The sequence below is a fragment of the Talpa europaea genome (assembly GCF_964194135.1).
Source record: "Talpa europaea genome assembly, chromosome: 2".
Lineage (NCBI taxonomy): Eukaryota > Metazoa > Chordata > Mammalia > Eulipotyphla > Talpidae > Talpa > Talpa europaea.
Window position 1 is genome coordinate 120,014,555 of NC_140068.1, and position 15,016 is coordinate 120,029,570.

General features: G+C 50.8%; 1 pseudogene across 1 annotated transcript in view; it reads left to right on the forward strand.

Annotated features, from left to right (window-relative positions):
* Positions 1-7,321: 7,321 nt before the first annotated feature.
* LOC311167578 (popy Class I histocompatibility antigen, A-1 alpha chain-like) overlaps positions 7,322-15,016 on the forward strand; it is a 59,590-nt pseudogene continuing 51,895 nt past the window's right edge. Inside the window, exons 1-3 of the transcript in view lie at positions 7,322-7,379; positions 7,674-7,943; positions 8,168-8,443. The product of the transcript in view is annotated as a popy Class I histocompatibility antigen, A-1 alpha chain-like (transcript). The remainder of the gene's footprint in view (positions 7,380-7,673; positions 7,944-8,167; positions 8,444-15,016) is intronic.

Consider the following 15,016-nt stretch of genomic DNA (forward strand, 5'->3'; position numbering starts at 1 on the left):
GGGGAACACATGTATGGATGGTACTTCCTACTAACCAGGCAGGGCAAGTTCTCCCTGGGACCGAAAGCCCCCAGTGGACAAGATCCCCCACTCCCTTCCCCACCTGAGTGCTTCTTCCTCCACATCACAGCTGCAGCCACCACAGCTCCAGTGAGCACAGCTCCAAGGAGAACCAGGCCAGCAATGATGCCCGCGGTGGGGATGGAGGATTGAGGAGGGGGTTCTGGAAGGGAAGGGAAGGTGAGACCCTGAGCCCCAGGAACATCCTGTCCCTCTGAAGGTCTCCAAAAGGGCTCCTGATTCCTCCAAGCAGAAGCTCAGGGCCTCCCTGGAGGCACAGTGGGTTAAGCGCAGCACTGTGGAGCAGTCCACAGCCTCTGCAGCATGGGTTCGATTCCTGGCTGGCCAGGGAGAAACCCACATGGCGTGGCAGACCTCTCTCCTATCTCGCCTGCTGCTCCCTTCAGCAGTGTTTTTGGTTGTCTGCCTGTTCTGTTCCCCCTCTGTCTCTGGTGAATTCTCTCACCCTCCTGCGCCTCTGACTTATACCCCAATTCTTGTATAAATAAATAAATCTTAAAAAAAAAAATAGAAGCTCAGAGCCCACGTCCCTATCCTTACCCCATTTCAGGACTTGGGGTTCCAGCAAGCCTTCATGCTGCACGTGGCACGTGTATCTCTACTCTTCTCCAGAAGGCACCACCACAGCCACTCACTTCTGGAAGGTTCCGTCTCCCCTAGGACTGGTGTCCACCAGCTTCGGGACCTGGGTCAGTTCCTCCTCATCTTGCTGCCAGGTTAGGCTGATGTCTGAAGGGTAAAAACCCAGGGCCCAGCACAAGATGACCTCATGGTCAAAGGTGAGGTGGAGGGACACCTGTGTTTTGGGGGGATCTGAGGAGAAGGGTCAAAAAATCACACTTTGGGTTTTTCCTTCCTGGTCACTGAAGCAGCCTCACTGACCATCCTCCAAATGAACATGACTATTGGTTTGGAGGGAGGAAGCACAAAACCCAGAAACCAGCCTAGGCTGGGGAAGCTGGGATAATCAGGTGAGAGCCCAGGGTAGGAGGATGCAGGTCTCTAAGGAGAACACAGACTTTTGCTCCTGACCTGGGTGGAGGGTGAATGACACAGAAAGGTAGGAGAACATTCCAGAAATGTTCTCAGACCAAAAACAAGACCTTGAAAGAGAATCTTAGGGTTCCCAGGATGGCTGCTGTGTCAAAAGGATCAGGGAAGAGTTATTTCAGGATGGCCTCCCCTCCCTCAGGAGAGACTGGATTCCTTAACTGTCCAGAAAAGTGTTGTCTTCTGGGCGAGTCTCTCTAGCACAGAACATGACACCCAGGGGGACTCTCCCTCTCTGCCCAAAAATCAGGTGCTGTTCTGCCCATTATTCCATGTTCCCTGTGGGGCGCCAGGAGAGGGGAGGTCCGAGGCCTCGTGGCCCCTCTTACCTGTGAGCTGCAGCACCTCCTTCCCCATCTCCAGGAGTCTGCGGAGCCGCGGGAAGCACCTGCTCTGCACACTGTGCCTGACGCGCTCGGCCCTGCCCGCCGCTCTTGTATTAGGCTCGAGGTTTGTGAACTTGTGAATGGGTTTCACTAGTCGCCCTTGCTTTAGTCTCTGGAGCCTGCACCGATGTCAGAGCAAGGCTGCACAGATGTCAGAGCAAGGCAAAATGAAGGAGACCACTAAAATGCTTGTCCTCTTCTGGGCTAGATTAGTATACCTTTTCATAGCCTCAGCAAATTTAGTCTGAAATGATGCGGGTTTTTTTTTTTTTTTAAAGATTTATTTATTTATTTATTTATTTATACAAGCACTGGGTACAGTCAGAAGTGCGGGAGGGTGAGAGAATTCACCAGAGCCAGAGCGGAGAGCAGAGCAGGCAGAAGGACCGAAGTACACTGCTGAGGAGAGCAGCGGGCGGCAGGAGAGGTCTGTGCGCCATGTGGGACCCTCCTCTGGTGGCCGGGGAGCAGCCGGGGATCGAACCGGCGCTGCAGAGGCTGTGGGCAGCTTCGCAACCCAGCGCTTAACCGCTGCACCACCAGGGAGGCCCTGATGTGGGATTTTTTGGCCTTTGAGTAACTTCTTTTTAGCCCTTTTTATAATTGACTGGCTTATTAGGTTTTAGGAAGTCTTATATATTTTATTTTTATTTATTTATTTTCTTTAAGATTTACTTGTTTATGCATACAAGAACTGGGGTACAGGCCAGATGCATGGGAGGGTGAGAGGACTCACCAGGGACAGAGTGGAGAAGAGGACGGCCAGACTGATGAAATACACTGCTGAGGGGAGTAGCAGGCAAGTCAGGAGAGGTCTGGCGCGCCAGCCAGACAGCTTCACAGTGCTGTGCTCAACTGCCTATGCCACCAGGGGAGGCCCTCTTATGTATTTTAGAACAACCACATTAATTTACATTTGTGTTGAAAAGGTGTAACAATCCTATGAGAATACTTCCTATGAGCTATCAATATACCCAAATTGACATGTTTGTTTCTCACAATGAAAAACAATTTTGTTAGGTATCTTAACAGCCCTCTTAAGACAAAAACTTGACTATTTCAGAATGAATAGTCATAGAACAAACTTACAGATCTTTACAAAACAATTACTCAGAGTGACAAGGATTTTTAAGAGTAGATCTATTGCTTTGACAAGACTCAGCAATGCTGACATGATAAGGGTTTTCGCAGGTGACCTGAGGGTAAAAGAGCACCAGGCTTTTCTGCCCTCCCACCATTAGGAATGCCATTTCTGATGGGGCACCTGCAGTTGTTACATTGTTACATTGTTGCAAACTATCTTATTTACTTCTGTGGTCCATGGGAGGGTATTGAGATAGTCATCAGAGAAGCAGAGGCAAGAGAAGCAGCAGGAGAGAGAAGGAGAGAAAGAGGTGAAGGCTTGCCTGGGACCTGGGGGACTGCCGGCCTCCTGGCCCCTGGGCACCCCTATATGCCATGTACCTGGGTGCTGCTCTATATGTAACAGCTCAGTAAAAGCCTGAGAAACCCACTGAGGACTCCAAGACTCTCCTTTACCCATCTGCTGGATCAGAAAACCCGTTTGGTGCCCATCTTGCCCCTACACCCACCTGGCTGAGGTCGGGTTGCCACTTCCTCCCTGGGAAGTTCTTTCTTTCCTGTGTCTCTTTCCACAGGACAGTTGTTGGAAGGCATCACCATGTGGAACTCACACTTAAGGGGTGCTCTGCTATAAACATTTCTGCGCAGGTTTTATGTGAACAAAAGTTTTCAAGTGAGTTGGGTATCTACCCAGGAGAGTGATCAGCAGGTTTTAGGGTAAATCTGTGTTGCATTTAATAAGTATTTGAAATTGCCAAATCTCTTCCATAGTGACTGCATGATTTTGCATTTCCTCCAGCAGTGAATGGGGGTCCCTGTTGCTCCCCATCCTGGTCAGCACCTGGTGCAGTGTCCCCCCATTCTGAGGTTTCACTTTCCAAGGCTTTAGTTTCCCGAAATTAAAGTAGGTTAAAATTTTTTCATAAGATATTTAGAGAGAGATCACAGTCACACACAGCTTTTATTACAGTACATTGTTGTGATTGTCCTGTTTTAAAGTTATTAATCACATGGTGCCTAATTTATAAAGTAAATGTATCATAAGTGTGTATGTGCAGGGAAATCTTCGTATATAGAGGGCTCCATACTATTTTGTGGTTCTGGTATCTACTGGGGGTCTTGGAATACATCCCATGTGGATAAAGGAGGGCTGCTGTACTAGGATTTGGATTTAGGCCATATAATAGGTGTGCATAGCGTGTCCATGTTGCTTTAATTTGTACTTGCATTTACATATGTCAGCATATGATGTTGAGTTTCTGTTCATATGCCTACTTGCCATCAATGTAGTCCTTGGAAACTGTTCAGAGTTTTGCTCAGTTTTAGAAAGTTATTTGTTCCTTGTTGAATTTTAAGGGTCCCATGCATATTCTAAAACATGTATTAGTCATATTTTGCAAATATTTTCTCCTGGTTTGTGGCCCAAGCTCTTTTACAGACCTATCACATCAATGCATACAAAGACTTTTGTGGGGAGAAAATGAGAAGTTGCTGACTACAGTGGGTTCAGAGTAGAGGCGCCTTGGTAGACTGAGGATGAGGTGACTTATGTATTTGTGTATGTTCTTGAGTATTTATGAATCCTCTTTGGAGCGTGAATAGCAAATATTAGTTATTATCAAAATCATTTATTATCAAAAATAAATTACACAATACCTGACACTTATCAAACACTTGGCACTTCCCCCTCAGTCACATGTTCTCAGGCTCTGACCTTCTACTCTAGGACCTGTCATCTTGTCACTGAATGATTTTGCCTTAGAATTTCCACCTGACCAAGGTGGGCTGGATGGAGGGACACCTTCCCACTGAAAAGAGCTAAAAATGTGAGATACGTATGAGATACAAAACCACCTTCTTAAAAGCATTAGAACTGGGCCTCCCCTGGTGGCCCAGGCGGTTGAGTGCCATGCTGTGAAGCTGTCTGCAGCCTCTGCAGCACCGGTTCGATCCCAGCCGGCCGGCGAGGGTCCCACATGGACTGCAGACATCTCCTGTCTTGCCCGCTGCTCCCCTCAGCAGTGTATTTTGTAGTCCGCCTGTTCTGTTCCCCATTCTGTCTCTGGTGAATCCTCTTACCCTCATGCACATCTGGCCTGTACCCCGGTTCTTGTATAAATCAATAAATAAATCTTTAAAAAAAAAAAGGCATTAGAACTGACAATATAGAAATGAATGCCCACACCCAGTAAAGAAGGGGGAGACCCTACATGGGTCCCACAGAGAACAGCATCTTGAGGAGGGGAGGAAGGGCTGTGAGGGCCCTGTGCAGAGCAGACACGGAGCCCAGCCCTTCAGCTTTGCGCTGAGCCTGATGACCACCACCCGACGTCCCTTTCAAAATTTAGGAAGACCTGATTTATTTTGCTTATGATGTGTGTGTGTGTGTGTGTGTGTGTGTGTGTATACACATATATATATATGGTACACTTCTTAGAATATAAACTGTATTCCCTATAAAAATAAAAATGTTGGGCCTCCCTGGTGGCGCAGCCTGTTGAGCACAGTGATGTGAAGCTGTCCTGAGCCTCTGCAGCGCAGGATTGATTTCTGGTTGGCCAGGGAGACACCCACATGGCGCAGCAGACCTCTCCTGGCTTGCCCGCTGCTCCCCTCAACAGTGTATTTCAGTCTGCCTATTCTGTTCCCCACTCTGTCTCTGGTGAATCCTCTCACCCTCTCGCACACCCCAGTTCTTGTATGCACAAATAAATCTTTAAATAAAAATAAAATAAATAAAATAAAAATGTTACAAACAAAGCATTTTCAGACAAGGAGGGAGTAAAAAACACTGTCAGCTGTTGTTAACAATGAGAAACAGAAAAGCATTGAAATGAGGCCTCAAGTTTGGTGACGACCTCTCATTGTCAACCTTCCCCAGGCAGGTCCAGCACCTGAGCCTGGAGGAGAAGGGCTGCCCAGGAGGGAGCAGGAGGGAGGGAGTAGGACGTGGACAGAGACCACCCTGTCCAATATGAAGGGCTGTGGGGTCCTAGCCAGGGAGGCTCAGGAAAGCAGGGAGCATCTCCTCAGGCCTGAGAGAAAGAATCTGGACACAAAGTAAACCCAGTTTCTGATGACATAGAGCACATATCAGTCACTTCTGTCACAATCCAAAGTACTATGTGCCAAGGAAACTAATTTGTATAAGGAGAGTTAGACCTTTTTTTGGGGGGGTACTACCATCTTTACTTGAAGGGATGAATGACAAAACACTGTCATTATTTAGATTTTGTTAATCTATACCCACTCTCTAGAAAGTGAATGTGAGCTGTCCCTTTAAGAAAATCAACTGACAGTTGACAACTGATAGTAATTAACTACAAGCGCCACGTGAAAACCAGATAGTGGAAAATTGTGTCCCATCACTGTAAACTTGACAACTTCCAGTAGCCACTTACTTTTCTTTGGGGATTTTTGGAACATGAAACATATATGATTTTCAAAATTTGGTTCTCAAATAATTAACATAAAGATCATATAACCTGGTAAGACAATGCATCACTTTTTAAAGTCATGTATTAGTACAAGATTAATAATCAATAGAGGCCTATGGAATTAATATAACAGAAAACATTCAGTGATACTGTTCTACCACTCACTTTGCAAATAACATTTGAAAAACCACCACTTGTATAGTTTCAATTTATGGCAGAAGTGGAACAAAGTTAAATAGTCACAATTATGTGAAGAATACTTAAAATGCTATTTTCACATATTTCAGAGAGGCTGTATAGTTTTTCATTGACCCACCAAAACAAAGAGTAAATGCAGGAGAAACTATGACAGTCCAACATGCCTCTAGTGAGACACAGAAGAAAAATTGCAAAAAATATAAGCTGTAAAAGATCCACTCATGACCCTGATTATTTTCATTAGATATCTACATTTCTTTAAGACACTTTGAACACACAATGGGTTATTAATATTATTTTAAATTAAATGAAAATATCTTTAAATTGATTTTATTCTGAGAGCTAGAACCTCCTAAACTATACCGGGGTCCTGGCTAATTTTAATCTTTTTTTTTTTTTAATAGAGGCTTTTTTTTTTTATTTAGTTGTTTGTTTGTTTGTTTTGTTTATACATGCACTGGGTACAGTCAGAAGCGCGGGAGGGTGAGAGAATTCACCAGAGCCAGAGCGGGGAGCAGAGCAGGCAGAAGGACCGAAGGACACTGCTGAGGGGAGCAGCGGGCGGCAGGAGAGGTCTGCGCGCCATGTGGGACCCTCCTCCAGTGGCCGGGGAGCAGCCGGGGATCGAACCAGCGCCGCAGCCACGGGCAGCTTCGCAACCCAGCGCTCAACCGCTGCGCCACCTGGGAGGCCCGGTCCTGGCTAATTTTAAAACTGCAGAGACCTTGAAACAAAAAAGCTTGAAAAATCGCTGACCCAGTGCCTGGCCTGGACTCAGGGAGGCAACAGTGTGACAAAGGCCTTGGAGCAGGAGAGGAGGGGGCGGCAAAGTCCCAGGTATCTGGTGTGGTTCTCAGGGTCTCAGCCCTCTGGGCTGTGCAGGGGGCAGGGAAGGTTACTGTTGGGGATTCTTCATCTCCCCACCATTTCACATCTCCCACAACAGATGTCAAGATTTCCTTTGAATACTGGTGACTCACCCCCAGTTCTCACTCCCCATTGCCTGGAGGGTCTCCAAAGACTCCAGCCAGCATCACAGCTGCCACCAGTCTGGACTCAGTCTCCCCTGACCCAAGAGCACCCGTCATGAGGCCCCCAACCCTCCTGCTGCTGCTTTCAGGGGCCCTGACAGAAATCAGGGCAGGTGAGTGCGGGCTCAGGAGCGAAAAGGTCTCATAGAGAGAGGAACCCCGGCGGGGGGCTCAGGTCCCAGAAAAAGCAAGTCTCCCCCGCCTCTGACCCTGTTGTTCCCCTTGACCCCAACCTGCCCAGACCCCTTTCTGTCCCTCTCAGCCTCCTGCCGCCCCTCTGAGTCTCCAGCCTTCTCCTCCGCTGCCCCATTTCAATCTCAGGAGCCCCCTCGCCCCCCTCCCCTCCGCCCCGTCTCCCCGGGACCCGCGGGGAGGAGGGTCAGCCCGGGTCTCCCTCCCGCCCCCAGGCTCCCACTCCCTGAGGTATTTCTCCACCGCGATGTCCCTGCCCGGCCTCGGGGAGCCCCGCTTCATCTCCGTGGGCTACGTGGACGACACGCAGATCGACCGCTTCGACAGCCACTCCGCGAGTGGGAAGACGGAGCCGCGGGCCCCCTGGATGGCGCAGGAGGGCCCGGGGTACTGGGAGGGGGAGACGCGGAGCGCGAAGGGCAACGCGCAGATGTTCCGAGTCAGCCTGAACAACCTGCGCGGCTACTACAACCAGAGCGCGGCCGGTGAGCGGGGCGGCCCGGGGCGCTCACGACCCCACCCCCGCGGGCGGGCGGGGACCCCAGACCCCGGCCCGAGCGTCCCCCGAGGCAGGGGGACCCGCCGGACCCTCGACCCGGGACGAGCCCCGGGACGTTCCCCGCGGGGTTCCCGCGTCAGTTTCGGTTTATTCCCGGCGGGGGCGGGCGGGGTGACCGCGGGGTGACGCGGGGTGACGGGGCGGGGACAGGCTCTCACACCCTCCAGAGGATGTCTGGCTGCGACGTGGGGCCCGACGGGCGCCTCCTCCGCGGGTACCATTAGTTCGCCTACGACGGCGCCGATTACCTGGCCCTGAACGGGGACCTGCGCTCCTGGACCGCGGCGGACACGGCCGCTCAGATCTCCCGGCGCAAGTTGGAGGCGGCCGGAGTGGCTGAGCACTTCAGGAACTACCTGGAGGGCAGGTGCGTGGAGTCGCTGCGCAGATACCTGGAGCACGGGAAGGAGACGCTGCAGCGCGTAGGTAAGAGGGGCCGCGAGGTCTCCAAACCCCCCTCAGGCGGCACCCAAGGGGAGGGTGGAGTCAGGGTCACAGCAGCGCCCCCTCTCTGGTCAGGGGAGGAGGAGCCCCCTGGGTTTCCTGACTCCCCAGAGGACCCCACTTTTCCTCAGAAGTTTTCCTCTGAGCCTGAGGGGAGACCAGCCCTGAAATCACCCCTCACTGATCCTTTTGACCCAGCAGCCCTCTCTGGAACCATCAGTTTTTCTCTCAGGGTCTTGTGATTGGTCTGAGGACATTTTTCTGATCTGACTCTGCTTTTGTGAGTCCCCATGTCAGGAGCAAAAGCCTGTGCTCTCCTCCTTAGAGAACTGCGTCCTCCTATCCAGAGTTGTCAACTAATTCTAGAACTTTCTAAGGAGCAGAGATTATCCCAGACTCCCCAGACGAGGCTGGTTTCTAGATTTTGTGCCTCCTCTTTCCAAACCCACTGCCCTGTCCATTCTGAGGATGGTCACAGGAGGGTTTTTCAGGGTCCATGAAAGAAAAACCCAGAGTGTGTAAGTTTTCACCCTTCTCCTCAGAGGCCCCAAAGACACAGGTGACCCGCCTCCCCACCTCTGACCAGAAGGTCACCCTGAGGTGCTGGGCCCTGGGCTTCTACCCTGCGGACATCACCCTGACCTGGCAGCGAGATGGGAAAGACCTGACCCAGGACATGGAGCTGGTGGAGACCAGGCCTGGGGGTGATGGAAACTTCCAGAAGTGGGCGGCTGTGGTGGTGCCTCCTGGAGAGGAACAGAGATACACGTGCCATGTGCAGCATGAGGGGCTGCTGGAGCCCCGATTCCTGACTTGGGGTAAGGAGGGGGATGTGGGCACAAAGCTTCTCAGGGGCATCAAGAATCCTTCTGGAGACCTTCAGAGGGTCAGGATGAGGCCTGGGGCTCAGGGTCTCCCCTTCCCTTCCAGATCCCTCTCTTCAGCCCCCCGACTCCGCCGTGGACATCATTGCTGGCCTGGTTCTCCTTGGAGCTGCGCTCACTGGAGCTGCACTGGTGCAGCTGTGATGTGGAGGAAGAAGCGCTCAGATAGGGAAGGGAGTGTGGGGATCATGTCCACTGGGGGCTTTGAGGCCACAGGTAGAACTAGCCCTACCTGGTAATGGGAAGCACCATTGTAAGAGCAGGATGAGCACAGCGCAGGTTCTCTATGACCCGAGCTGATGGGTGAAGGAGGAGTCCTGGAGCCCTCGGTGGCTTTTTCAGGCTTTTATTGAGTTCACCAGGTACAGGGAAGGCAGGGGTGCTGTGTTGGGGTCAGGAGGCTGATAGGCACTGGCAGGCCTCCCAGCCCCCAGCAAGTCTTCACTCTTTCTGGACTGTCCTGTGTTTTCTAGTGGCCTCTGCTTCTCTGCTGGTGCTGCTCTCTTGCTTGTCCTCCTTCTAGTGGTTCTGCTGTTCCCCTGGCTTTCCCGTGATGCCACCCTTGTGGGCTGCACTCTCAACCCAGGTGTATCCCACCTATGCATGCCCACACCCTACTCCAGGTGCCCACCATCTGGCATGCATTTAATCTAATGGCGGGAAGGCGAAAAACTTGATATGGATTTTTACTCTAGGGTCAGGAACAGGGCATGGAGCAGGTTTTCTGATCCAGCAGACCGGGTAAAGGAGGAGTCAGAGTCCTCAGTGGTTTTGCAGGTTTTTATTGGGATTACCAGGTACACAGCAGGCAGGGGTGCTGGGAGGCTGGAAGGCTGTCAGGCCTCCCAGCCCCCAGCAGGTCTTCACTCTGGGCTCTCCGGCCTTCTCTCGGCTTCTACTTCTCTTGCTTCTCTCTCAACTTCTGCTGGCATCCCTGTGAGTCCACCCTTACAAACTCAGTCTTTCAGTCCAGGTGTACCCACTTCAGGTGCCCGCCATCAGGCATGCATTCAGGACCACAGGCTTCCCTCATCTATCCTAATGGCGGGAGGGCAGAAAAGCCTGATACTTTTTCCTTACCCTACACTTACCCTACAACCATCCACACACGTGTGTTGCCCAGTCTGGAGCTGATTGCTAACCCTCTTTTGTAAAGCATTTTTGAAAATGAGTCACATTATTCCCCTTGATAATTCTGGTGCTGGGCCCTGATTCCAGTAAATGGCAGAGGAGGGGAAGGTCCCTGCTGAGGGCAGACCCAGGAGGCAGTTGGTCCAGTCTCCTCTCATCTCCTCTCTTCATATTTCCTGGTTCTGTCGTAAGTGTCCAGTCACAGTTCTGGAAGCTTCCCTGTGTTCCAGACTTGGGGATTCTGTTAGGGCTTCATAGCCTGACTTCTCCCTGGTCTCACATGGTGCTCCCTCCCACAGGAGGAAAAGGAGGAAGCTACACTCAGGCTGCAGGTCAGTGTGTGTGATGGTCAGTGTAGAGGACAGGACCGGACATGGTGCAGGTTTTCTGATCCCATGCAGACCGGATAAAGGAGGAGTCAGAGTCCTCAGTGGTTTTTTGCAGGTCTTTTATTGGGGTTCACCAGGCATATGGCAGGCAGGGGTGCTGGGGGGCCGGGAGGCTGGCAGTCCTCCCCGCCCCCAGCAAATCCTCACTCTCTTTGGGCTCTCTGGCGTTCTCTGCTTCTGCGTCTTTGCTTCTCTCATTGGCTTCTTTCTCAGCTTCTGCTGGCGTCCCCGTGACGCCACCCTTAAAAGCAGTCTTAGCTCATCTGAATCCCATCTACCTATGCTCACACCCTATTCCAGGTGCCCGCCATCAGGCATGCACCCAGGACAAGGATCCATCATCCATCCTGATGGCGGAAGGGCAGAAAAGCCTGACATTTTCTTTACCCCACAGTCAGTGTGTGTAGGGTAAATTATTGTCAGGCTTTTCTTTCCTCTTGCCATTAAGATTGATGATGGATCCCTGCAGTCCTGAATGCATGCCTGATGGAGGCCACCTGGAGTAGGGTGTGGGCATACATAGGTGGGATTTAACTGGGCTGAGTCAGGGCTTATAAGGGGGGCGTCCGGGAACAGAATCACCAGGAGAATGGCGTGGACCATGCTACCCATGCTGTCTGACAAGGTCCGGGCGTGAGGAAAATTTCTGAAAAGAAAACTCGATAGCTGGCTCCTGCTATTCCTTTCATTTGTTTGTGGCAGTTATTGAAACCGTGGAAATTTTCTATAAGCTTCAGAATAACACAACAACTGTTGGCACCAGTGCCAGTTTTGGTAATGCACACCTCAGTAGTTTGAGAAATGAGCCTTCCGACACAATTGATAGTGAAACGATTCCCAATAATTCTCCATGTTCTCCAATTTGTAATTCAGTTACCATGAGTAACATTGAGTTCTTTAACAAGCCACGCTTGATAGAGCTGTTGGAACCAAGCCCGGCTAAAGTCCCCACTAGCGAAGGCCCTGAGGCACCCCGGGAGGCAAAATGGTCCGAGAGAAACACCCCACATACTGTTTCCATGGTACCGGGACCCCTTGGTTCTATATAGAAAATAGGAAGCCGCCCTCGATCTTACAATGCCTGCTTAGCCTTGTTTCAGTTACCTAGCTTGACCGCATAAATCACGTTGTGTGCAGCACCTGTTTCTATTTTCTGACTAACATACATCACCTAGGGAAATGTGTAACCAAGTAAATGTAACCTGCTGCAGGGGGCATTGTTGCCCCAGCCAGATAGGATACTGACAAGCAGCTAAGAGAAAAGGCCTCACACCGTGGGGCTGAAGATCTGGCATCCCTTTGCTTTTTGTTCTTGGTCATAGAGAGAGAAAAATTTATCAGAAAGTATATTAGGCAATAAATTATATGTATCAGCACACTGTAAGTAAATAGCACGGAAAATTGTCTGTTTAGAAATTAGTTGTTGGGCAGTGTGGCCCACTTGACAATGGGAGATGGTTTGTTGAACATGCCTGACAAGCATTACAATACAATCATTATAGTGGGTCCTTCTTTTGCCTTCTCTTGAAGTTTCTTGGGAAAGTGTTTAAATGAAGCTATTTGAGTTAAGGAGTTTCTAGGTAGAAAAAGTTTTGATAGCTGAGTAGCAGCCAGCCCCTGGTGTGAAGGCCATGAGAATAAGAAAAGTCTTTTCTTACTTAGGCTTTAGCTGATAGGGATGTCCTGGCGGCTATCTACTGTCTTAGGTTATTGTTTGGTTGAAACAATGAGTTCTAGTGTAAGGCTTAGTTTTTTATTAACCTTGAAGGTTGCCTTCTTACTGAGAGCACGTAGTGGCCAAAAGCCCATGGAATAAGAGATGCACTGATTGTTTCTGTGCACATGATAATGTCATCTCTCTGCTTGCAAAAAATGTATAAATAAAAAACCTGCTGAGCCTCTCGGCAGAAGATACTAGCACCTCACCAAGTGTCAGTGTCTCCTCATTCTACCTCATCCCCTTCCCCTCAGCCCTTTCGTTTTCGCCGAGGCCGTCTCATCCTTTCAGGAACCCCTGACACGACATTTTGCCAGAGGCTGGTCCCCGGCAGTAACCAAGTGACCAAGTTAATCATAGACTGGGAAAATTAAAAAAGGACTGTGTACTGTTAATGATCATTAATTTCTGAAACACTGTAAAAGTAAAATCAATCATGATTGCATGATGTAATGATCAAATATTTCTGATGTAAAAATAAAGCTCCGCTGAGGTTATCAGTGGGAGATGTCAAGAGTCAGTGTCTCCTCACTACCTCATCTACCTCAGCTCCCCCTCCCCTCATCCCTCCATTCCGCCAACACCATCTCATCCTGCGGGGACCCTGCCCTGGTTGGAGCTGGACTCCGGCAACCGCCTGCAGGGAGTGGGGCCCTGGAACTCCAGAATCAGCCCCCTGGTCCTCCAGGGGACACAGGCCTTGCTCTGCCCTCCTTTTGGCTTCCTGATCCCTCAGCATTGGGGAGTTGGGGAGGATGTTGTGGCTCAGGAAATGGGGGCGTCCTCCTAACCATCTGTCCTCTCCTCCTCTCTCTCCTTCATCAGCCTGAGTGTGTGTGTTTGAGTCACACCAGCCCTGCATGGACAGGAAAGGCCCAAAACTTAAGTGATTCTCTGGTCAGTTACAGCACCAGCCCCTCTGCAGTCTCACCAGGAGAGACAGAGACTCTCCCAACCCCAGCCAGAGCCCATGTCACCCACACAGACCTTCCCCTCACAGTGTCCCCCTTTCTACCCCTTCCCCCTGCCCGGTCCTCTCTGGTTCCCCCACAACTCCTTTTGGACCCCATCCCCTAGCCCCATTTTCATCCTCTGCTCCATTTCCAGGAGCCTCCCCATCTTCCTAGCCACACCCTGGGGGCTCTCCTTGGCCCTCCCTTCATTCAAGGATGGAGAATTTTTCTTTAAAGATTTGTTTATTTATGCACACAAGAACTGGAGTATAGGCCAGTGGTGTGGGGCGTGAGAGGATTCACCAGAGACAGAGTGGGGAACAGAACAGCAGATTGACTGAAACACACTGCTGAGGGGAGCAGTGAGCGAGACAGTCAAGGTCTGCTGCGCCATGTGGGTAGCTCCGTGGCTGGCTGGGGAATCGAACTCATGCTGCAGAGACTGTGGATATCTCCACAATGCTATGCTTAACCCCGTGCACCACCAGGGAGGCCCATCAAGGATAAAGAATGATTTAAATATATATATATTTTTCCTTACATCGTGGGTCATCTTTCCACAGTTATTGTTCCTATTAGGTGCGGCCCTTCCACCTTCCTTCCCATACCACCACCCAGCTCCCCTATGTCTCTCCCCAGCTCTGATCACTCCCGCACCCCCTCTGCTGCAAGATGTGGATGGATGGTCGCCCTCGGGCCTTGTCTTTTTCCTGGAACCATGTCCTTTTCCTGGGAGAGGACTTGGGCTCCTGGGTAGAATTGAATGTTAATTCCCAGGAGGTGCTTTCACCCCTGGAAGCAGAAGCAGAAACAAAGTACAGAGACTCTGGAGTCCAAGGTTCCATTCAAGACTGAAGGAACATCTGTATTTGGGGAAATCTGCCCATAATCTGGGAATCAGCTGTTTTGACCTGGAAACCCGGTTTTGCCTCTTTGTCCATGGGACTAAGAAAATTTGGGGACTTCTGACCTGACACTGGACATGGGCGCCCCCTTGTGTGCAGATCCCTGTCCTGCCGCTGGGGGCCCAGGGAGCCTGGGGAGGGCCTGGCTGAGCAGGAGAAAGGGCGGCTCTGGGCTCCTGTGCTCAGCCCTGTGGCCACACGGGGGCGCTGCCGCGCTGCTCCGGATTCTGGTGGAGCCGCCAGGACGGGGCGGGGGCTGAGGTGGGCAGAGTTGGGGGTCCTGGAGGGCCGCGTCCTGGGGTGAGATGCTCTGTGAGGAGTCAGAGCTGCAGGGCTCAGAGGAGAGGAGACTCCGGAGCCTGCCCTGGGTGTGAGGTTTCCAGCTTTTCTCCCAGAACCCCTCTCTCCTGTCCTGGACAGCGATACCTGCGGAAACTGGAAAAGAGAAAAAATTTCCCTTCTATAACCTATTAAATATTGCGAGTATTTTAAAAAAATAACATTTAAAGAATACTGTTAGATTGACAGAAAAGTTGCAAAAGTAGTACGGTCTTGTTTATCCCACACCATCTCCAC